The sequence below is a fragment of the Capra hircus genome, chromosome 4 (genome assembly GCF_001704415.2).
Source record: "Capra hircus breed San Clemente chromosome 4, ASM170441v1, whole genome shotgun sequence".
NCBI lineage: Eukaryota > Metazoa > Chordata > Mammalia > Artiodactyla > Bovidae > Capra > Capra hircus.
In genome coordinates, this window is record NC_030811.1 from 92358277 (window position 1) to 92383018 (window position 24742).

Sequence of the window (24742 nt, forward strand, 5' to 3'; positions counted from 1 at the left end):
AAAGCAGCCCAGACGCTCGCATCCGCCACCAGCAAGCAGGGACTAAACAGGGAGGCATGGGCCGCAATGCTTAGGGTAAGGACCCGGACTGAGTGCCCTGAGGGCAATCTGAGGCAGCTAAGGTGACATAGCAACCCAAACTGTGAGATAGCAAGAGAGAGAGAGAAAAAAAGAGAGAGAGAGAGGGAGAGAGAGAACTTTCCTGGGAGAAGCCCTAACCTAAGGCACTGTCGGGCAGCTCACAGAACAAAGGACTGAGCGAATACCAGAGGAGAGCTAGCTGGCAGCAGACCGGCCCATCCCCTGCAGGAGGCAGGGAGGCAGGCGACAGCCAGACCTGGAAAGGGGCAGACTCAGCCCCAGAGACGGCATCCTCCACCAAACTGCGAGCAGGCTCCCAGGTGACAACCAAGCCTTCCTAGGATCCTGGATGCATGACATCCACCGGGAGGGTTGCAGCCAGAGAGCAGCTCCCCAGAAGAGACACACTGCACGCCTGAAGGCGCACCCAGGAAACCAAGCGGCTGGGAAGGGAGAGGTGAGACGCACCACACCTAAGGACAGTGCGCTTGCCAAGCACATGGTCGCCTGAGCTGCTCGGACCTGGGAAGGGCACAAAATGCAGGTCCAACCAAGTCTGCGCCTTTGTGGAGTACCCAAGAACCTGAACCTGAGTGGCTTAGACCTGGGAAGTGCACACAATCCAGGGCCCACTTTAGACAGGTCCCCTGCAGAGCAACTTGGAGCCTAAGCACACACACCATGAGCGGGAGCAAACCCAGTGTGGCCAAGACACTGCGAGCACTCCCCACACATGCCAGTGATATTTGTTTGCAGTGTTCCTCCCTCCCCACAGCACGACTGAACAAGTGAGCCTAAATAAGTGACCACCTTCACCCCCTTGTGTCAGGGTGCAAATTAGACACTGAAGAGGCTTGCAAACAGAAGCCAAAATGAACAGAGGGAACTGCCTTGGAAGTGACAAGTGCAACAAATTAAAATCCTGTAGTTAGCACCAACTGCATTGGAAGAGGCCTACATGTCTTGAGAAATATAAGCTGGAACAAGGAACTATCTGAAACTGAACTGATCCCACACTACCCACAACAGCTCCAGAGAAATTCCTAAAAATATTTTTATTATTATCATTTTTAAAATTTTTTATTTTTAAGTCCTATATTACTCCTTTAATTTTCATTTTTATAACCTACTATTACCTTGCAAAAAAAAAGACCCTATTTTTAAAGCAAATTTCATATTTTTTAAATAATCTTTGTGATTTGGTTTTGTTTCTTTTTAATATTGTATTTTTGAGAGTCTAACTTCTACTCTAGATTTTTAATCTTTGCTGTTTGGTATTTGTTATCAATTTTGTACCTTTAAGAATCCAATCTTAACCTGCCTCTTGAGAAATCTGTATGCAGGTCAAGAAGCAACAGCTAGAACTGGACATGGAACAACAGACTGGTTCCAAATAGGAAAAGGAGTACATCAAGGCTGTATATTGTCACCCTGCTTATTTAACTTCTATGCCGAGTACATCATGAGAAACGCCGGACTGGAAGAAACACAAGCTGGAATCAAGATTGCCAGGAGAAATATCAATAACCTCAGATATGCAGATGACACCACCCTTATGGCAGAAAGTGAAGAGGAACTAAAAAGTCTCTTGATGAAAGTGAAAGAGGAGAGTGAAAAAGTTGGTTTAAAGCTCAGCATTCAGAAAATGAAGATCATGGCATCCAGTCCCATCACTCCATGGGAAATGGATGGAGAAACACTGGAAACAGGGTCAGACTTTATTTTCTGGGGCTCCAAAATCACTGCAGATGGTGACTGCAGCCATGAAATTAAAAGACGCTTACTCCTTGGAAGAAAAGTTATGAGCAACCTAGATATCATATTCAAAAGCAGAGACATTACTTTGCCGACTAAGGTCCGTCTAGTCAAGGCTATGGTTTTCCCAGTGGTCATTTATGGATGTGAGAGTTGGACTGTGAAGAAGGCTGAGCGCTGAAGAATTGATGCTTTTGAACTGTGGTGTTGGAGAAGACTCTTGAGGGTCCCTTGGACTGCAAGGAGATCCAATCAGTCCATTCTGAAGGAGATCAGCCCTGGGATTTCTTTGGAAGGAATGATGCTAAAGCTGAAGCTCCAGTACTTTGGCCACCTCATGCAAAGAGTTGACTCATTGGAAAAGACTCTGATGCTGGGAGGGATTGGGGGCAGGAGAAGAAGGGGATGACAGAAGATGAGATGGCTGGATGGCATCACGGACTCGATGGACGTGAGTCTGAGTGAACTCCAGGAGTTGGTGATGGACAGGGAGGCTTGGCGTGCTGCGATTCATGGGGTCTCAAAGAGTCAGACACGACTGAGTGACTGAACTGAACTGAACGGAAGAATCCAATCTTCAGCACCTATTTTTACTTAGGAGTGTGATTACGGGCTTGATTGCCCTCTCCCACTTTTGGCTCTCCTTTTTCTCCCCTAGGTCACCTCTATCTCCTCCCTCCCCCACCTCTTCTCTACCCAACTCTGTGAATCTCTTTGGGTATTCTAGGCTGTGGAGAACACATAGGGAACTGCTTACTGGCTAGATCTGTCTCTTTCCTTTTGACTTCCCTCTTCTCCTTCTGGTCACCTCTATCTCATTCTTCCCTCTTCTCTTCTCTATGTAACTCTGTGTACCTTTCTGGGTGTTCCAGGCTGTGAAGAGCACATAGGGATTTGATTACTGCCTAGATTGCTCTCTCCCCTTTTGATTCCCCTTCTTCTCCTCCTGGTCACCTTTATCTCCCTCCTCCCTCTTCTCTTCTCCATGTAACTCAACAAAACTTTTTGGGTGTCCCTCAATGTGGAGAATCTTTTCTCCATTAACCTATATGTTTTATCATCGGTGCTGTATGGATGGAGAAGTCTTGAGGCTACTGTAAGAATAAGACTGAAAACCAGAAGCAGGAAGCTTAAGTCCAAAACCTGAGAACACCAGAGAACTCCTGATTCCAGGGAACATTAATTGATAAGAGCTAACCCAAAAGCCTCCATAGCTACCCTGAAACCAAGCTCCATCCAAGATCCAGGAAGTTCCAGAGCAAGACATACCATGCAAATTCTCCAGCAACGCAGGAACATAGCCCTGAGCTTTAAAATACAGGCTGCCCAGTCACACCAAACCCACAGACATCTCAAAACTCACTACTGGACACTTCATTGCACTCCAGAGAGAAGAGATCCAGCTGCACCCACCAGAACACCACCGCAAGCTTCCCTAACCAGGAAACCTTGACAAGCTACTCATCCAACCCCACCCACAGGGAGTAAGCTCCATAATAAAGAGGAACCACAAACTGCCAGAATACAGAAAGGCCACACCAAACACAGCAACCTAAACAAGATGAAAAGGCAGAGAAATACTCAGCAGGTAAAGGAACATGATAAACGCCCACCAAACCAAACAAAAGAGGAGGAGATAGGGAGTCTACCTGAAAAAGATTCAGAATAATGATAGTAAAAATGATCCAAAATCTTGAAAACAAAATGGAGTTACAGACAAATAGCCTGGAGACAAGGATTGAGAAGATGCAAGAAATGTTTAACAAGGATCTAGAAGAAATAAAAAAGAGTCAATCCATAATGAATAATGCAATAAATGAGATCAAAAGCACTCTGGAGGGAACCAACAGTAGAATAACTGGGGCAGAAGGTAGGATAAGTGAGGTAAAAGACAGAATGGTGGAAATAAATGAAGCAGAGAGGGAAAAAGAAAAAAATAATTAAAAGAAATGAGGACAACCTCAGAGACCTCTAGGACAATGTCAAATGCCCCAACATTCAAATCATAGGAGTCCCAGAAGAAGACAAAAAGAAAGACCGTGAGAAAATACTTGAGGATATAACAGTTGAAAACTTCCCCAAAATGGGGAGGAAATAATCTAAGAAACCCAGAGAGTCCCAAACAGGATAAACCCAAGGCAAAACACCCCAAGACACATATTAATCAAATTAACAAAGATCAAACACAAAGAACAAATATTAAAAGCAGCAAGGGGAAAACAAATAACACACAAGGGGATTCCCATAAGGATAACAGCTGATCTTTCAATAGAAACTCTTCAGGCCAGAAAGGATTGGCAGGACATACTTAAAGTGATGAAAGAGAAAAACCTACAACCCAGGTTACTGTACCCAGCAAGGATCTCATTCAAATATGAAGGAGAAATCAAAAGCTTTACAGACAAGCAAAAGCTGAGAGAATTCAGCACCACCAAATCAGCTCTTCAACAAAGGCTAAAGGATCTTCTCTAGACAGGAAATGCAGAAAAGGGGTATAAACTTGAACCCAAAACAATGAAGTAAATGGCAAGAGGATCATACTTATTAGTAATTACCTTAAATGTAAATGGGTTGAATGCCCCAACCAAAAGAGAAAGACTGGCTGAATGGATACAAAAACAAGACCCCTATATATGCTGTCTACAAGAGACCCACCTCAAGTGAAGACCCAGACTGCAAGTGAAGGGCTGGAAAAAAGATATTTCATGCAAATGGAGACCAAAAGAAAGCAGAAGTAACAATACTCATCTCAGATGAAATAGACTTTGAAATAAAGGTTGTGAAAAGAGACAAAGAAGGACACTACATAAAGATCAAAGGATCACTCCAAGAAGAAGATAGTTCAGTTCAGTTCAGTCGCTCAATCGTGTCTGACTCTTTCTGACCCCATGAATCACAGCACACCAAGCCCCCCTGTCCATCACCAACTCCCGGAGTTCACTCAGACTTGCATTCATCGAGTACGTGATGCCATCCAGCCATCTCATCCTCGGTCGTCCCCTTCTTCTCTTGCCCCCAATCCCTCCCAGCATCAGAGTCTTTTCCAATGAGTCAACACTTCGCATGAGGTGGCCAAAGTACTGGAGTTTCAGCTTCAGCATCATTCCTTCCAAAGAAATCCCAGGGCTGATCTCCTTCACAATGGACTGGTTGGATCTCCTTGCAGTCGAAGGGACTCTCAAGAGTCTTCTCCAACACCACAGTTCAAACGCATCAATTCTTCGGTGCTCAGTCTTCTTCACAGTCCAACTCTCACATCCATACATGACCATTGGAAAAACCATAGCCTTGACTAGATGGACCTTAGTCAGCAAAGTAGTCTCTGCTTTTGAATATGCTATCTAGGTTGGTCATAACTTTTCTTCCAAGGAGTAAGCCGCTTTTAATTTCATGGCTGCAGTCACCATCTGCAGTGATTTTGGAGCCCAAAAAAACAAAGTCTGACCCTGTTTCCAGTGTTTCTCCATCTATTTCTCATGGAGTGATGGGACCAGATGCCATGATCTTCGTTTTCTGAATGCTGAGCTTTAAGCCAACTTTTTCACTCTCCTCTTTTACTTTCATCAAGAGGCTTTTTAGTTCCTCTTCACTTTCTGCCATAAGGGTGGTGTCCTCTGCATATCTGAGGTTATTGATATTTCTCCCAGCAATCTTGATTCCACCTTGTGTTTCTTCCAGTCCAGCGTTTCTCATGATGTACTCTGCATATAAGTTAAATAAGCAGGGTGACAATATACAGCCTTGACGTACTCCTTTTCCTATTTGGAACCAGTCTGTTGTTCCTTGTCCAGTTCTAACTGTTGCTTCCTGGCCTGCACACAGATTTCTCAAGAGGCAGGTTAGGTGGTCTGGTATTCCCATCTCTTTCAGAATTTTCCACAGTTTATTGTGATCCACACAGTCAAAGGCTTTGGCATAGTCAATAAAGCAGAAATAGATGTTTTTCTGGAACTCTCTTGCTGTTTCCATGATCCAGCGGATGTTGGCTATTTGATCTCTGGTTCCTCTGCCTTTTCGAAAACCAGCTTGAACGTCAGGAAGTTCATGGTTCATGTATTGCTGAAGCCTGGCTTGGAGAATTTTGAGCATTACTTTACTAGCGTGTGAGATGAGCAATTGTGTGGTAGTTTGAGCATTCTTTGGCATTGCCTTTCTTTGGGATTGGAATGAAAACTGACCTTTTCCAATCCTGTGGCCACTGCTGAGTTTTCCAAATTTCCTGGCATATTGAGTGCAGCACTTTCACAGCATCAATATATATCCACCCACCATAGGAGCACCGCAATATGTAAGACAAATGCTAACAAGTATGAAAGGGGAAATTAACAATAACACAATAATAGTGGGAGACTTTAACACTCCACTCACACCTATGGATAGATCAACTAAACAGAAAATTAACAAGGAAACACAAACTTTAAATGATACGTTAGACCTAATTGATATCTATAGGATATTTCACCCCAAAACAATGAATTTCAGCTTTTTCTCAAGTGCACACGGAACCTTCTCCAGGATAGGTTATATCCTGGGCTATAAATCTAGCTTTGGTAAATTCAAAAAAACTGAAATCATTCCAAGCATCTTTTCTGATCACAATGCAGTAAGATTAGATGTCAATTACAGGAAAAAAAAAAAAACCTATTAAAAATTCCAATATATGGAGGCTAAACAATATGCTACTGAATAACCAACAAATCACAGAAGAAATCAAAAAACAAATCAAAATATGCATAGAAGAGATTGGAAATCAAAACACAACAACCCAAAACTTATGGGACACTGTAAAAGCAGTGCTAAGGGGAAGGTTCATAGCAAACAGGCTTACCTCAAGAAACAAGAAAAAAGTCAAATAAATAACCTAACTCTATACCTAAAGCAACTAGAAAAGAAAGAAATGAAGAACCTTAGGGCTAGTAGAAGGAAAGAAATTATAAATATTAGGGCAGAAATAAATGCAAAAGAAACAAATGAGACCATAGCAAAAATCAACAAAGCCTAAAGCTGGTTCTTTGAGAAGATAAATAAACTTGACAGATAATTAGCCAGACTCATCAAGAAACTAAGGGAGAAGAATCAAATCAACAAAATTAAAAATAAAAATGTAGACATCACAACAGACAACACAGTAATACAAAGGATCATAAGAGACTACTATCAGCAACTATATGCCAGTAAAATGGAAAACTTGGAATAAATGGACAAATACTTAGAAAAGTCTAACTTTCCAAAACTGAACCAGAAGAAATAGAACATCTTAACAGACCCATCACAAGCATGGAAATCGAAAGTGTAATCAGAAAGAAGAATGGACCTGGAGGAATCAACCTGCCTGACTTCAGGCTCTATTACAAAGCTGCAATCATCAAGACAGTTTGGTACTGGCACAAACACAGAAATATAGATCAATGGAACAAAATAGCCCAGAGATAAATCCACGCACCTATGGACACCTTATCTTTGACAAAGGAGGCAAGAATATACAATGGACAAAGACAATCTCTTTAACAAGTGGTGCTGGGAAAACTGCTCAACCACTTGTAAAAGAATGAAACTAGAACACTTTCTAACACCATACAGAAAAATAAACTCAAAATGGATTAAAGATCTAAATGTAAGACCAGAAACTATAAACCTACTAGATGAAAACATAGGCAAAACACTCTCTGATATAAATCACAGCAGGATCCTCTATGACATACCTGCCAGAATATTGGAAACAAAAGCAAAATTGAACAAATAGGACCTAATTAAATTTAAAAGCTTTTTGCACAATGAAGGAAACTATAAGCAAGGTGAAAAGACAGCCTTCAGAATGGGGAAAAAATAATAACAAACGAAGCAACTGACAAAGAATTAATCTCAAAAATATACAAGCAACTCCTGCAGCTCAATTCCAGAAAAATAAATGACCCAATCAAAAAATGGGCCAAAGAACTAAACAGACATTTCTCCAAAGAAGACATACAGATGGCTAGAAAACACATGAAAAGATGCTCAACATCACTCATTATCAGAGAAATGCAAAACAAGACCACCATGAGGTACCATTTCACACCAGTCAGAATGGCTGCTATCCAAAAGACTACAAGTAATAAATGCTGGAGAGGGTGTGGAGAAAAGGGAACCCTCTTACACTGTTGGTGGGAATGCAAACTAGTACAGCCACTAGTGTGGAGATTCCTTTAAAAAATGGAAATAGAGCTACAATATGACCCAGCAATCCCATTGCTGGGCATACACACTGAAGAAACCAGAATGGAAAGAGTCACGTGTACGCCAATGTTCATCACAGCACTGTTTATAATAGCCAGGACATGGAAGCAACCTAGATGTCCATCAGCAGACAAATGGATAAGAAAGCTGTGGTACATATACACAATGGAATATTACTCAAACATTAAAAAGAATACATTTGAATCAGTTCTAATGAGGTGGATGAAACTGGAGCCTACTATACAGAGTGAAGTAATCCAGAAAGAAAAGCACCAATACAGTATTCTAACACATATATATGGAATTTAGAAAGAGGGTAACAATGACCCTATATGAGAGGCAGCAAAAGAGACACAGAGGTATAGAACAGTCTTTTGGATTCTGTGGGAGAAGGCGAGGGTGCGATGATTTGAGAGAATAGCACTGAAACATGTATATTATCATATGTGAAACAGATCGCCAGTCCAGGTTCGATGCATGAGACAAGGTGCTCAGGGCTGGTGCAATGGGATTACCTTGAGGGATGGGATGGGGAGGGAGGTGGGAGGGGGGTTCAGGATGGGGAACACATGTACACCCATGGCTGATTCATGTCAATGTATGGCATAACCCAGTATAATACTGTAAAGTAATTATCCTCCAATTAAAATAAATAAATTTAAAAAGATGATTAACTGATTTCCATTTTAGAATTGACAGTACTATTTTTATATGTCAGAATGAAAAAATCCATCTCTCTTCATAAAGATTAAAAGAGTTCACATCAATTTTCTTTCATCTGTTTTTAAATTGTTTTAATTTTTTTCTTCCAGAAAAGAAAGAAAAAAAAAAAACCTATCCAATTATTCTCCTAAAGTTCAAATAGTAGAAAAAATATAAATAAACATTCAGTTCAGTTCAGTTCAGTCACTCAGTCGTGTCCGACTCTTTGCGATCCCATGAATCACAGCACGCCAGGCCTCCCTGTCCATCACCATCTCCCAGAGTTCACTCAGACTCACGTCCATCGAGTCAGTGATGCCATCCAGCCATCTCATCCTCGGTCGTCCCCTTCTCCTCCTGCCCTCAGTCTCTCCCAGCATCAGAGTCTTTTCCAATGCGTCAACTCTTCACATGAGATGGCCAAAGTACTGGAGTTTCAGCTTTAGCATCAGTCCTTCCAATGAACACCCAGGACTAACCTTTAGGATGGACTGGTTGGACCTCCTTGCAGTCTAAGGGACTCTCAAGAGTCTTCTTCAGCAAAATAGTTCAAAAGCATCAATTCTTTGGCACTCAGGTTTCTTCACAGCCCAACTCTCACATCCATACATGACCATTGGAAAAACCATAGCCTTGACTAGACGGACCTTTGTTGGCAAAGTAATGTCTCTTGCTTTTGAATATGCTATGTAGGTTGGTCATAACTTTTCTTCCAAGGAGTAAGCGTCTTTTAATTTCATGGCTGCAATCACCATCTGCAGTGATTTTGGAGCGCAAAAAAGTAAAGTCTGACACTGTTTCCCCCTCTATTTCCACAATTAATACTTTTATAGGTATCCTTAAAGTGTATAAGCATAAGCAAACATATTTATGACATTTCCCTACAAATGGGATTCTACTATATACATAAATCTATAACTTGATAATCTACTTACCTCTATTTTGAGGATATCATTTTTGGAGTGACCTTATTTTTTCTTTCAACAGCAGGCATAGCTTAAACTGTAACTGAAGCTAAATTTAAGCTACTGAATATATTTACATCAAAATAACATAGTACTAAGGGTAGTATGTGAGCAACTTAAAGTTTTATTTATTTGATCTTACTTTTTCATATTGGAAAATTGTGATAGGACTTGGAATAATGATGTTAAATCAGATCACTCTGAATTATCATAAACACTATCCCCAAACTCTCTTCTCCAAATCTAAATCAATGTACTTTTTGTTGTATTAGCATTCTTTTCTTGAAAATTTTCCTGTGGTTCTTCAGATGATATTATTTATCAGTAAAATCTGAGACCCAGTTAATGGTTTAGTACAATCAGAAATGGAGCTCACCAGAACATAGCAGATGGTATAATTGATGAAAGAAGACCCAAGGAAGAACATTTTCAACTTTTAGAGTGTGGAATAACATTTGAGATCCTTTTACTGTATTCTTCACACATAAAAGGAGGTAAAAGAAAATCAGATTGGTACATTTAAGCTTTAGTTAGTGGACCAATTGGTGTTCTTAAGTACTCTTCACTTCTATTGTGTGAAGAAATTGCTAATGGCCGAAAATCTGACAACTACTTAGCAACTGGCATAATGGAAATGCTAAGATTCTAAACAGCAATGGAAGAAAAGAACTGTGAAAAGTTTAATGGCCTGAAATTTATCATTCTCATTTGAGAATCTACTCCACTGTTAATTTTTTTTTAACATACTAACCTTATAATATCCCTTTTTCCAACACTTGTTTTCATGTCATTCAGCTCAAAGAAAAGTCACCAGGTTAAATTGAAAAATCAAGGGAAAACGTATTTTCTCATCATATAGATGTCTTCAGAGTGCCCGATTTCATTTAGAGTATTTTTAGTGTATGTAATAATGTACTCTGGACCATTGTTTTAAAAGATAGAACATTCCAGAAATCCCCTGGTAGAGATCATGTTATTAACCAATTGGCGTAATGTATACAAGAGACATGGGATTATTTGTGTAAAAACTTACAGTGAAAGAATTTATGGCAGTAATATAAACCCATGAATGTCCTGTTCTGCCGGGGGGAATTCTCTGCAGTAGCTAGATGACTGATGATGTGGCAGAGTGCGATAACAAGTACAGCTGCTTCTATAAAAATGAAATCATAACAAGCTAAAGAATAAATCCTCCATAAGAAATCTCTTAAAGTGACAATCCAGTTTACTTGTTTTCCTCTAATGGGATTCTATCATCTTCTTTTTCCACTCAATGTACAAATCAAGTTTACAGTATTTCTGGCCTTGTGTCTTCAAATGCTGTAAACAAGGTAATTTTATAAATGTGATATCTTAAAGTAAAACATTTCACAAAGTAATAATATAAACTAAAGACAGTTGTACCAAATATGGGGGTCTGTGTTGACTACATGCAAGGAAACCATTTTCAGATATAATTAGAAAAATGTATCATTAATGATGGGAGGGTCCATGTTTCTTGAGTTTACTCATAATGTATGATGATTCCACATTTCTTTGGGAGATCACAGGATACGACGTTTTGAACTTTGAAATTTACGGGTAAAATTTTTCTTCATGAAACCAAACATCCTATGAACAGAAAACTGGGGAATGTTTACACATATAGGTGAGAATTCTAACTTTTGCTGATATACTTAAGTATTCTTTCTTCATAGACAAACAAAGATCTTAAGAAAGCCCTAGAAATGTGAGTCCTATCATCTGAGTGCCCACAATTAACAATGCAAAACTCAGCTCTTCAAATATACTCAAGGTTATACTTAAGGTTATATACTCAATATATACTTAAGGCTGATTTCGGAGAAGGCAATGGCACCCCACTCCAGCACTCTTGCCTGGAAAATCCCATGGATGGAGGAGCCTGGTGGGCTTCAGTCCATGGGGTCGCTAAGAGTCAGACATGACTAAGCAACTTCACTTTCACTTTTCACTTTCATGCATTGGAGAAGGAAATGACAACCCACTCCAGTGTTCTTGCCTGGAGAATCCCAAGGACAGCAGAGCCTGGTGGGCTGCCGTCTATGGGGTCACACAGAGTCAGACACGACTGAAGCAACTTAGCAGCAGCAGCAAGGTTGATTTACAGGTTAATTCTGAAGGAGACAAACAAATATTTTCTTTATAACTGTCAGAATATGCTTGGTTAGAGTGAGAAAGTATTAACTATTAATTTTATCTGACCACTTGGCTAGAGTGGATGAGAATTAAAATGTTACTATTAATTTTATCTGACAACAATTATGATGCAGTAACTATCGAGACTGGGACAAAGCAATGTGATTTGCCTAAAGCAAGGGAAGAAATATCAAGGGTTCTGGCAGTAGAGGCTGGAGTGTTCAGTAGTGGTGCCAACTTCCAAATAGAGGGTAGGAGTGATCTTTGAAACCTTATCAGCAACAGATGCTTCAGTGGAATTAATACAAGAATGACTGTATCCATTAACTTATAAAGTTAAAAAATTTTCCATCTTGCATATACTATATTACTATAAATTATTTTATATTGCACAAAACTTACTCCTTAATTTTCAAAGATGTTATAGAAAACAAATCACTATATGCTAATCATAACCTTTAATTTTAGAGCATTTCTCAGCTTCCTCACTAAATTGAAATGCTATCCTATTCAAAATAATTGGGTTTTACTATGCCAAATATGGAGAAGGCAATGGAAACCCACTCCAGTACTCTTGCCTGGAAAATCCCATGGACAGAGGAGCCTGGTGGGCTGCAGTCCATGGGGTCGCTAGGAGTCGGACATGACTGAGCAACTTCACTTTCACTTTTCACTTTCCTGCATTGGAGAAGGACATGGCAACCCACTCCAGTGTTCTTGCCTGGAGAATCCCAGGGACGGGGAAGCATGGTGGTCTGCTGTCTCTGGGGTCGCACAGAGTTGGTATCGACTGAAGTGACTTAGCAGCATGCCAAATATTAGTTTCACACCTTCATGTATGTGAGATTTTTTTTTAAACCTAGTGTCTATGTAATAAGTAGCATAACAGTATATTCTAGTTTGTCAAGGTCCTACTTTTTAATTGTTATCCTGACATACTTATTAGGTGTATCTCTTTCACTCATAAATATCTTTGAATAATTAAATCATAGGTTTCTGAAATGAATGCATACTTGGATATTTTTGGTTCCTTCATATTTACCTGGCTTCTCATTTCAGAATTTAAGCAACTTACTTTTAAGGCAGAAGTCTTTGTTATATACTGAAAACTCTGAGACCAAGAGTCCTTTAAGTCACAATACCAAGTATTAGTTAGTTCACATCAATTAAGACAGGATTGCCACTGTAGTAAAAAATCTAGCTAAAACTATTGTGTTATTTTTGAGAGAGGTGTCAGGAAAACTTAGATCCAGATATACAAACTGCTAAGTTATAACACACATACACAAACACAACCATGAGAATATGATAACAGCTTTGTCTAACTCAATGAAATTACCAGCAATGTCATGAAGGGCCACCTGAGATGGGTGGGTCATGGTGGAGAGTTCTGACTAAACATGATCCACTGGAGAAGGGAATATGAAGCCACGTCAGCATTCTTGCCTGGAGAACCCCATGAACAGTATGAAAAGGCAAAAGGATATGACTCTGAGAGATGAACTCCCCAGGTCAGTAGGTGCCCATTATACTACTGGAGAAGAGCAGAGAAATAGCTCCAGAAGGATTGAAGAGGCTGAGCCAAAGAGGAAACAATGCCCAATTGTGGATGTGTCTGGTGATAAAAGTAGTCTGATATTGTAAAGAACAATACTGCATAGGAACCTGGAATATTAGGTCCATGAATCAGCGAAAATTGGAAGTGGTCAAACAGGAGATGGCAAGAGTGAACATTGACATTTCAGGAATCAGTGAACTAAAATACAGTGAAATGAGCAATATTAATTCAGATGACCTATATATCTACTATTGTAGGCATGAATCCCTTAGAAGAAATGGAGTAGGCATCATAGACAACAAAGGAGTTTGAAATGCAGTACTTGGATGCAATCTCACAAACAACAGAATCATCTTGGTTCATTTCCAATGCAAACCATTCAATATAACAAGAATTCAAGTCTATGCCCCAATCAATAATGCTGAAGACGATGAAATTGAATGGTTCTATGAAGACCTGCAAGATCTTCTTGAAATAACATCCAAACAAAATGTCCTTTTTATCACAGCGAACTGGAATGCAAAAGTAATAAGTCAAGAGATACCTAGAACAGCAGCCAAGTTTGGCCTTGGAGTACAAAGTGAAGCAGGGCAAAGGCTAACAGAGTTTTGCAAAGAGAACACACTGGTCATTGCAAACACCATCTTCCAATAACACAAGAGAAACTCTACACATGGACATAACCAGATGGCCAACACCGAATTCAGACTGATTATATTCTTTGCAGCCAAAAATGGAGAAGCTCTATACAGTCAGCAAAAACAGTACTGGGAGCTGACTGTGGCTGAGATCATAAGCTCCTTATTTCAACTTTCAGATTTAAATCAAAGAAAGTAGGGAGAACCATGAGGCCATTGTGGTATGACCTAAATGAAATCCCTTATAATTATACAGTAGAAGTCACAAATAGATTCAAGGGATTAGATCTGATAGAGAGTGCCTGAAGAACCACGGACAGAGGCTCATAATACTGTACAGGAGGTAGTGATCAAAACCATCCCCAAGAAAAAGAAATGCAAAAAGCAAAATGGTTTTCTGAGGAGGCCTTACAAATAGCTGAGAAAAGAAGAAAAGCAAAGAAAAGGAGAAAAGGAAGATATACCCATCTGAGTGCAGAGTCACAAAGAAGAGCAAGGAGAGATAAGAAAGCCTTCCTAAATGAACAAGGCAAAGAAATAGAGGAAAAGGATAATATGGGAAAGACTAGAGATCTATTCAAGAAAATTAGAGATACAAAGGGAACATTTCATGCAAAGTTGGGCTCAATAAAGGACCAAAACTGTATGGACCTAACAGAAGCAGAAGATATTAAGAAGAGATGGCAAGAATACATAGAAGAACTATACAAAAATATCTTAATGACCTGGATAACCATGGTGCTGTGATCATTCACCTAGAGCCAGACATCCTGGAGTGTGAAGTCAAGTGTCCCTTAGAAAGCATCACTACCAACAAAGCTAGTGGAGGTGATGGAATTCCAGCTATTTTGAAATTTGAGCTATTTCAAATCCTAATAGATGATGCTGTTGCAGTGCTACACTCAGTATGCCAGCAAATGTGGAAAACTCAGCAGTGGCTACAGAACTGAAAAGTTCAGTTTTTATTCCAGTCTCCAAAAATAGGCAATACTAAATGATGTTCAAACTACCACACAATTGCACTCATTTCACATTATAGCAAGGAAATGCTCAAAATCCTTCAAGTTAGGCTTCAACAGTATGTGAACTGAGAACTTCCAGATGTACAAGCTGGATTTAGAAATGACAGAGGAATCAGAGACTAAATTGCCAACATCTGTTGGATCATAGTAATAGTAAGAGAATTCCAGAAAAGCATCTACTTCTGTTGCATTCATTATGCTAAATGTCAATTGTATGGTTGTGTGGATCACAACAAACTAGAAAATTCTTCAAGGGGAATACCAGATGGGTATTACCAGGTAGGGATTACCAGACCACCTTACCTGTCTCCTGATAAATCTGTAAGCAGGAAACAATTAGAACCGAACGTGGAATAATGAACTGGTTCAAAATTGAGAAAGGAGTATATCAAGGCTGTATATTGCCACCATGTTTATTTAACTTACATGTAGCAGACATCACACAAAATGCCAGGCTGGATGAAGCACAAGCTGGAATCAGGATTGCACGGAGAGATATCAATAACCTCAGATATGCACTTGACACCATCCTTATGAAAGAAAGCAAAGAAGAAGATCCTCTTCATGAAGGTGAAATAGAAGAATGAAAAAGCTGGCTTAAAACTCAACTTTCAAAAAACTCAGATCATGACATCTGGTCCCATCACTTCATGGCAAATAGGTGGGGAAAAAAGGGAAACAGTGACAGACTTTATTTTCCTGGGCTCCAAAATCACTGTGGACACTGACGGCAGCCATGAAATTAAAACATGCTTGCTCCTTGGAAGAAAAGCTATGACCAACCTAGACAGCATATTTGAAAGCAGAGACATTACTTTGCTGATAGAGGTCCATATAATCAAAGCTATGGTGTTTCCAGTAGTCATTACAGATGCAAGAGTTGGACCATAAAAAAGGCTGAGCAGCAAAGAATTGATGCTTTTGAACTGTGGTATTTGAGAAGACTCTTGAGAGTCCCTTGGACTGCAGCAAATCAATGAAGTCGATCCTAAAGGAAATCAACCCTGAATATTCACTGGAAGGACTGATGCTGAAGCTGTAATACTTTGGCCACTTGATGCAAAGAGCTGACTCACTATTAAAGACTCTGATGCTGGGGAAAATTGAAGGCAGAAGAAGGGGATGACAGAGGATGAGATGGTTGGATGGCATCACCAACTCAATGGACATGAGTTTGAGCAAGCTCTGGGAGATGGTGAAGGACAGGGAAGCCTGGCGTACTGCACGCAGCCCCTGCAGTTGCAAAAAGCTGGACACAACTTACCGACGGAACAGCAATGGCCATGAAACTCCAACAAGGTTAACTTAGGTAAAAAGAGACTTCTAAGGAAGTGCTTCATTGAGATGAATTACACAGATTCAAAATCTTAGACCAATCAACATTAGAAAATCATCAGTTTCTAGATGTTCAGGCACTAGTCAAATATGTTTGTGGTACTCTGCCCATTAACAGAAAATGCTAAATGCAATGACTGAATGAACAAATTTGCTGGGGGGTGGGGTATAACCTTTTTATTCTATGTCTCCACTGAAAACTTTCAGTTCTTCCTAACAGAAAAAAATTACCATCAAAAGTGCATTAGTTCTGTATTTTTTTTGTTATAATGTGAATTAAACTATTCCCTTTGTACTAAACTGTATATTAGTCTTAAAATGATTATACTTGACAGAATTCTTGAGAATGAGTCACAAAATGCAGGAGGAATTTGTGGAAATAAATTATATAAATTAATGGCTTAGAGTCAAATATCATATAAACACAAAAAATAGTTAAAAGTTAAATAGTGTGTTAGCAGCTCAGTCATGTCTGACTCTTTGCAAATCCATGGACTGTAGGCTCATAGGCTCCTCTGTCCATGGGGTTCTCCAGGCAAGAAGATATACATGAAGGCTACTTATATTTTTGCTGATGTTCCATTTTCCACTTACCTTAATAAGGTATTGTCTTCCATTCTCAAGCTTTGCTAGTAACTAGTCTTTCAGAATCAGTTAAAAAACTAACCTATTTCAGAAGAGGCTGTGTTAATATCAGTGACATGTCAGTACATTTAATCTGCCCTCAAGGTATACAGAGGAACAACTTCATTTCCTGTGAGAATCCAGACAGAGTAACTAGTACTGTATATATTTTTTCTTCTACTGGTAAGTAATAAAGAAAGCTGAGTGCCAAAGAATTGATGCTTTTGAACTGGTGTTGGAGAAGACTCTTGAGAATCCCTTGGTCTGCAAGGAGATCCAACCAGTTCATCCTAAAGGAGATTAATCCTGGGTGTTCATTGGTAGGACTGATGTTGAAGCTGAAACTCCAATACTTTGGCCACCTGATACGAAGAGCTGACTCACCGGAAAAGACCCTGATGCTGGGAATGATTGAGGGCAGGAGGAGAAGGGGACGACAGAGGATGAGGTGGTTGGATGGCATCACCCACTCAATGGACATGGGTTTGGGTGGACTCCGGGAGTTGGTGATGGACAGGGAGGCCTGGCATGCTGCAATTCATGGGGTCACAAAGAGTCAGACATGACTGAGCGACTGAACTGAACTGAAGTAATAAAGTATAAGCATGTTAACACAAACTTAAAATTGAATTTCTAATTTCCCTGTACTACAGCAGCTAATAAGGCATCACCTCCTATAGTCAAATTTTACAAATAGGCTAACCTGAAATATGAGGGTATGAATTACCTAGTAAGTATTTCTTATATTTAAGTGGGAGGAAAAGTTTAATTGTACCTATTTTCTATGGCCTTTCTTTTTATCATTGAGGGATATCATGTGTTTTAGATAAATGATCATGTTTGAATTAAAACAGTGCTGTCACTTTCCAATAAGCTGAACTTTATTATGGGACAGGACATTTAGAGTCATGTTTGGCTTGAGAAGTTTGGTTTGAGATTTTTCACTTTGCTCTAGCTATTTTTTGGTTTGAAGTATTGGTTTATTTTCATGGTTAATTTTTCTGTGTTTTCCAGGTGAAAGGCCCAATTCATAATGAAATATTTGTAAACAATATCAGTTCAGTTCAGTCGCTCAGTCGTGTCCGACTCTGCGACCCCATGAATCAAGCACGCCAGGCCTCCCTGTTCATCACCAACTCCTGGAGTTTACTCAAACTCATGTCCATTGAGTTGGTGATGCCATCCAGCCATCTCATCCTCTGTCATCCCCTTCTCCTCCTGCCCCCAATCCCTCCCAGCATCAGGGTCTTTTCCAATGAATCAACTCTTGCATGAGGTGGCCAAAGTATCGGAGTTTCAGCTTTAGCACCAGTCCTTCCAATGAACACCCAGGACTGAACAGTATGCATAGTACCAAAAGTTTTACTAGGTGGCTGCCAAGGACTGCATGCAAAATAGTCAAAGATAAATTGAGGCTTTTGTAGGATATTTGTGAGCATGAAAGCGGTGGTTAATATGGAAATGTGTCTCCATAAATGGTAACATTCTTTGCATTTACCCAGCTCCTTTTCTTCAAGTAATCAGAGCATTAAACCTCTGCCTCCATTTTTCTGATATCTGTCATGTATTTTGAGTGGTTTTTACACAACTTAGATAAGAGAGTAATGTCCCAAATTTTCTGTTTGTCAGACATCAACAGGAGCAACCAGCCTCAGGGTCTAGGGAGCTGCCAGGTATGGCACATAAATTGGTAAGTGGATTCAGGCTATTTTCATTTAGAGACTTCACTCTTGGAGCGATGATCAAATAAGAAATGATAATATAAACATGGATGCGGGGGGTCAGTAAGAATGACAGGCCTCCAGAAAATGGATCCCTAGAGAACAGATACAGGCTGATCATAAAATCCAGATCTCACTAGTGTGAGCACTAGTGTCCTTATCTACTTTCCTGGCAATTTTTCTTTGTCCCCAACTCCAAACAGAATGTTTCTTATAATGTTTCACATATGTCTGTATCAAGACTGTATGAATAGTTTCAAGAAACAAAATTCATACCACAGCCAAATTCCCTAGAAACCATCAACCTATAAAAGAGCAACTGTTTGCAGCCAAAAGAAAATCCACCTAATTTCAAAATTAACTATTGTTCAGTTGTCCATTTTCTCACTGTGCCACAGAGTAAATACTTCATGAAATGGAAACTCTATTTTTTTCCACTTAATACTTAAGAAGACCAATCAAAACCTGGTGAGGGAATAGAAATGACTTAGATATATTTTTTTAAAGATGCTTTGGAAGACCACAAAGAGCTAATTAAAAAAAAAAAAAAAAACAGTTAATAAGGCCTCCTGAAACCTCTGAGTAGAAGGCAATGAGTTCTTGCAAACTCATCACCTGAGATTTTAAAAAAAGGCCAAAGTAATTTACCAGGAGCACACTAATAAGGCATGGTAAGATGAGGGGAAAACAGGCATTTCAGTCTCCAAGGCTGCTTTCCAACAGAGCTGTGCTCTCTCCTGAGAGGACAGGAAAAAGCACCTGATGCTTGTTTTTCCAAACAGCTTTATTACACTTTTATGTACTTTTTTCATAATTGGAACTAAATACATTTTTTACCAAGGACAACTCTGCTTAATATTAACCTTTGGGACATATATTTTTCAACTCTAGGGATAAAGTTGATACAATGTTAAAAACTTTGTGCCAAAGGATCACAGAAACATAAAAGCCGAAGTGAATACCCACCCAGCCAAACTGAACATAAGAAGTCGTTGCTTGCCTTCTCTTGGAACAAGAAGTACACTACTGCCATGACCCAAAGTTCTCCTATTTTATTTGAATTTCTCTAGGTAATTCTGTATTTGATCCATGTTCACAATACAGATAGAAGGACTGGGAAAACAGGGCTTATTAACAGTAGGCCTATAAAAACTGAAACTGCATTTTTTTCGGTATTGTTGACTATATTTTCAACAATTATGTAGAAAATATTCTCTTCGATATAACAGTAGACATCTTTTAAAATTACTTTATATTCTTATGCTAATATAATTGCTTACATTCTGTTTTTAAGACACAAAACTATAAACAATAGAAATTTAAAATAGAATAATAAAATGGAACCTTAAATCTAAAGAATGTCTGAAATACCATTGGTGCTAGCCAAAGCTTATAAAACAGCAGAAAGGCTTCAACAGGCTGATCTGCAAACACAGCAATGATTGAAAAGTTATGTGCACTTATCTTCTTTTATCTACTGCCTGGGTCATAGCACTAGGGTCCAGTGGGACAAATATGGCCTGCCTGCCTCATACATTTTTAAATGAAGTACTATGGGAACACAGTCACATTCAGTTGGTTACATATTGTCCATGCCTGCATTCATCCTTGTAATAGCAGTGTTGAAGAGTCACAATACAGTGCACTGGTGCACAAAGCTGAACAACTTTGCTATCTGATCCTTTAAAGGAAAAGTTTGTCAACCCCAGCTCTAAAGCAACTGTTCTCAACAAGATAAACCCCAGATCGGCCCTCTGACCATCCCGTCATCAACTCCTTGCTCCAGTCATGGATGCCATAAATGCCCAGGTCCAGAGAATCTCATAAAATGGCTCAGAATGAAACTCGGAGCCCCTGTGGAGAATTCTTGCCATTACCAATAAGAACTTGGTACTGATGTGGGAGAAAGAACAGACACAAGCAAACTAGAGAAAGATAAAGAGCAGATGAGAGGATAAACAACGGAAGATAAAGAGTATGTGTGTGTGTGTGTGTGTGTCTCTGTGTGTGTATTTGTTTGTGTGCATCTTGGCATTGCAAAATAGATATGATCAAAAGCCATGAGACATTCCCCAAAGGGATATTTCAAATGTTTTCTTGTTTTCACTTAAGTGTCATTTACATCAGTAAAGTACATGAATCTCAAGCACTTTACTAGGTTTGTAATGATATATTGTTTTACTCTTTGTCATTACTTTAGAGATTAACATACATACATCTCCAAATTATTGTTCTTAATTTGTACTTTTTCCAAAGTGAAATAAGGAACTTATATTTCAATGCCTTCCTTTTGTGCTATTATTATCATGTATTTAAATTTCATATATATTTACACCTCAGAAAATATTATTATTGTTGTTTTAAACCAAAAGAGAAAAATCTATTTCTATGTACTCAAGTATTTAACATTTCAGAAAACTTTACTGCCTTTTGCATTACTAAACTTCCATCAGGAAATGGTCCATTTCATTGCTACAAATAATGCTAGTCATTGTCATAATACTCATCTTATCTATCAGATCCCAACATTCAATGATTTCCCCCTTCCTACCTAATAAGGACCAGATGCCTTAGCCTGACATTCACAGTGCTATAATTCCCAGTTTTATCAACTTTCCTTCCAACTCTATCTTATGTGAGCTCATTGAAATAAAATTATCCTGATCATGGAAAAAGCAAGAGAGTTCCAGAAAAACATCTATTTCTGCTTTATTGATTATGCCAAAGCCTTTGACTGTGTGGATCACAATAAACTGTGGAAAATTCTGACAGAGATGGGACCTGCCTCTTGAGAAATCTGTATGCAGGTCAGGAAGCAACAGTTAGAACTGGACATGGAACAACAGACTGGTTCCAATAGGAAAAGGAGTACATCAAGGCTGTATATTGTCACCCTGCTTATTTAACTTCTATGCAGAGTACATCATGAGAAACACTGGACTGGAAGAAACACAAGCTGGAATCAAGATTGCCGGGAGAAATATCAATAACCTGAGATATGCAGATAACACCACCCTTATGGCAGAAAGTGAAGAGGAGCTAAAAAGCCTCTTGATGAAAGTGAAAGAGGAGAGTGAAAAAGTTGGCTTCAAGCTCAACATTCAGAAAATGAAGATCATGGCATCTGGTCCCATCACTTCATGGGAAATAGATGGGGAAACAGTAGAAACAGTGTCAGACTTTATTTTTTGGGGCTCCAGAATCACTGCAGATGGTGACTGCAGCCATGAAATTAAAAGACGCTTACTCCTTGGAAGAAAAGTTATGACCAACCTAGATAGTATATTCAAAAGCAGAGACATTACTTTGCTGACTAAGATCCACCTAGTCAAGGCTATGGTTTTTCCTGTGGTCATGTATGGATGTGAGTGTTGGACTGTGAAGAAGGCTGAGCGCCGAAGAATTGATGCTTTTGAACTGCAGTGTTGGAGAAGACTCTTGAGGATCCCTTGGACTGCAAGAAGATCCAACCAGTCCATTCTGAAGGAGATCAGCCCTGGGATTTTTTTGGAAGGAATGATGCTAAAGCTGAAGCTCCAGTACTTTGGCCACCCATGTGAAGAGTTGACTCATTGGAAAAGACTCTGATGCTGGGAGAGATTGGGGGCAGGAGGAGAAGGGGATGACCGAGGATGAGATGGCTGGATGGCATCATGGACTCTATGGACATGAGTCTGAGTGAACTCAGGGAGATGGTGATGGACTTGGAGGCCTGGTGTCCTGCAATTCATGGGGTCTCAAAGAGTCGGACATGACTGAGAGACTGAACTGAACTGAACTGAACTGATCATAAAAATATATGTAGCTGATAGGTTGATGAAGAAGGACTCATGACATAGAACCAAAAAGCATTTTTATTTTTGTTTCCATTAATCTTTGAAATTTTCTTCCATGGTGGTCACCTTGGAAGAAAACCTAGGTAAGTCCTATCATCCTACAGTAGCTTTCACACATCCATAGAGCATAAATGAAAAAACATGACTATCTGGATAATATGCTAATCCACAATCAATCTCAAGGCAAAGCTACAACTTCTTTGCCTCCTTATGACCTGCTAGCTAACTGCAGCATAAGAGTGGCATGAAGAATATTTAAAGCAGACCTCTTCTCTCATTGGACACTTTGATGGGTTCTACAAAGACTTCTGTTACTGGTTGACCTCATCTGCAAGATTCTTGACCATTTTATTTATGACTGCCCTTAACCCCTTCAAAACTCAATCTCCGCCTTCAGCTTTCCCTCTAGGTGACCCTATTGGACAAACTCTAAGATAGGTTTTAATTATGCTCTGTGTCTGGTCCTTAGGAAGCACTCGGACATTCTTCACCTATACAAACTCTGAAAACACATTACAACAGAGTAAGCACATTCCTCAAACTGCCATCAGGGGACTGGGTGGCCTTCTTTGCCTTCGATTTTCTTGGCAGGCATCAGCAAGTGATGTAATTCACTTCAGGAGACCAAGGAAGCTCTCTTGAGTGTTCTACTAACAATCCTCACATTGTCTTGATCTGAAGGGAAAATAACCTTCCTTCCACCATACAAATCTAAAGAACAGCACTCAAATGGTTATATTTAAAGTCTTTGCACCAACCTCCCTACTCTTCATCTGTCTTCATGTGTATGAGATTCTTAGAGTGTGTAACAACTTTGGATTAAGTTTTTGTAACCTGTCTTTGAATCGGACTTGACTGTATCTAGTGCCTAATTTAAAACTTCAAACAGTATCTCGTTATACACGTTTGGCACTTGCTCATTATCAATGCTCTTTCCAACCCTATCCTTTCTCAATCTGCATTGTATTCATACTTCTATGCTGCAATTTCAGTTCTGACTGCAGCAACAATATTTAGTAAAGAACCTTCCAAAATGGAAAACACCTGAAGTTTACAAATTTCTAATTGCTAAAGAATGTATTTAACTGCTTTTCTAGAAACACCACAGCATGGAAGTGATTTCCATTACAAAATGTAAATGGTGTAAATTAGATGGATGCAATCTCTGTTTGAATAAAATTTAGAATATTCATTGCTGTCACTGCTAAGTTGCTTCAGTTGTGTCCAACTCTGTGCGACCCCATAGACGGCAGCCCACCAGGCTCCCCTGTCCCTGGGATTCTCCAGGCAAGAACACTGGAGTGGGTTGCCATTTCCTTCTCCAATGCATGAAAGTGAAAAGGGCCCTGTTATAAAATAGTAATCAGCAAAACTCATCTCACAGTGATTTAGTGATTAAATGACTATTGTTTCGTCGCTAAGTTGTATCTGACTCCTTTGTGACTCCAGGGACTGTAGTCCACTAGGATTCTCTATCCATGAGATTTCCCAGGCAAAAATACTGGAGTGGGTTACCATTTCTTACTCCAGGGAATTTCCCCACCCAAGAGATGGAACCTGTGTCTTCTGCATTGCCAGGCAGATTCTTTACCACTGAGCCACCAGGAAAGCCTGGTTAAATGATCAGCCTATGTAAAATGCTTTACAGGATCACTAGTAAAAGAAAGTGCTAAAAGTCACTTCACTTCTATTCTCTCTCTCTTTTTTTTTATCATCTCTTCTGATTTTAACTACAGTAATTTTTACTTCATGGCAAATAGATGGGAAAACAATGAAAATAGTGACTTTATTTTCTTGGGCTCCAAAATCACTGCAGATGCTGACTGCAGCTATGAAATTAATAGATGCTTGCTCCTTGGAATAAAAGCTATCACCAACCTAGACAACATATTAAAAAGTAGAGGCATTACTTTGCTGACAAAGGTCCATATAGTCAAAGCTATGTCTTTTTCTAAGTGTCATGTATGGATATGAGAGTTGGACCATAAAGAAAGCTGAGTACTGAAGAACTGATGCTTTTGAACTGTGGTGTTGAAGACTTTTGAGGGTCCCTTGGACTGCAAGAGACATTACTTTGCCGACTAAGGTCCGTCTAGTCAAGGCTATGGTTTTTCCTGTGGTCATGTATGGAT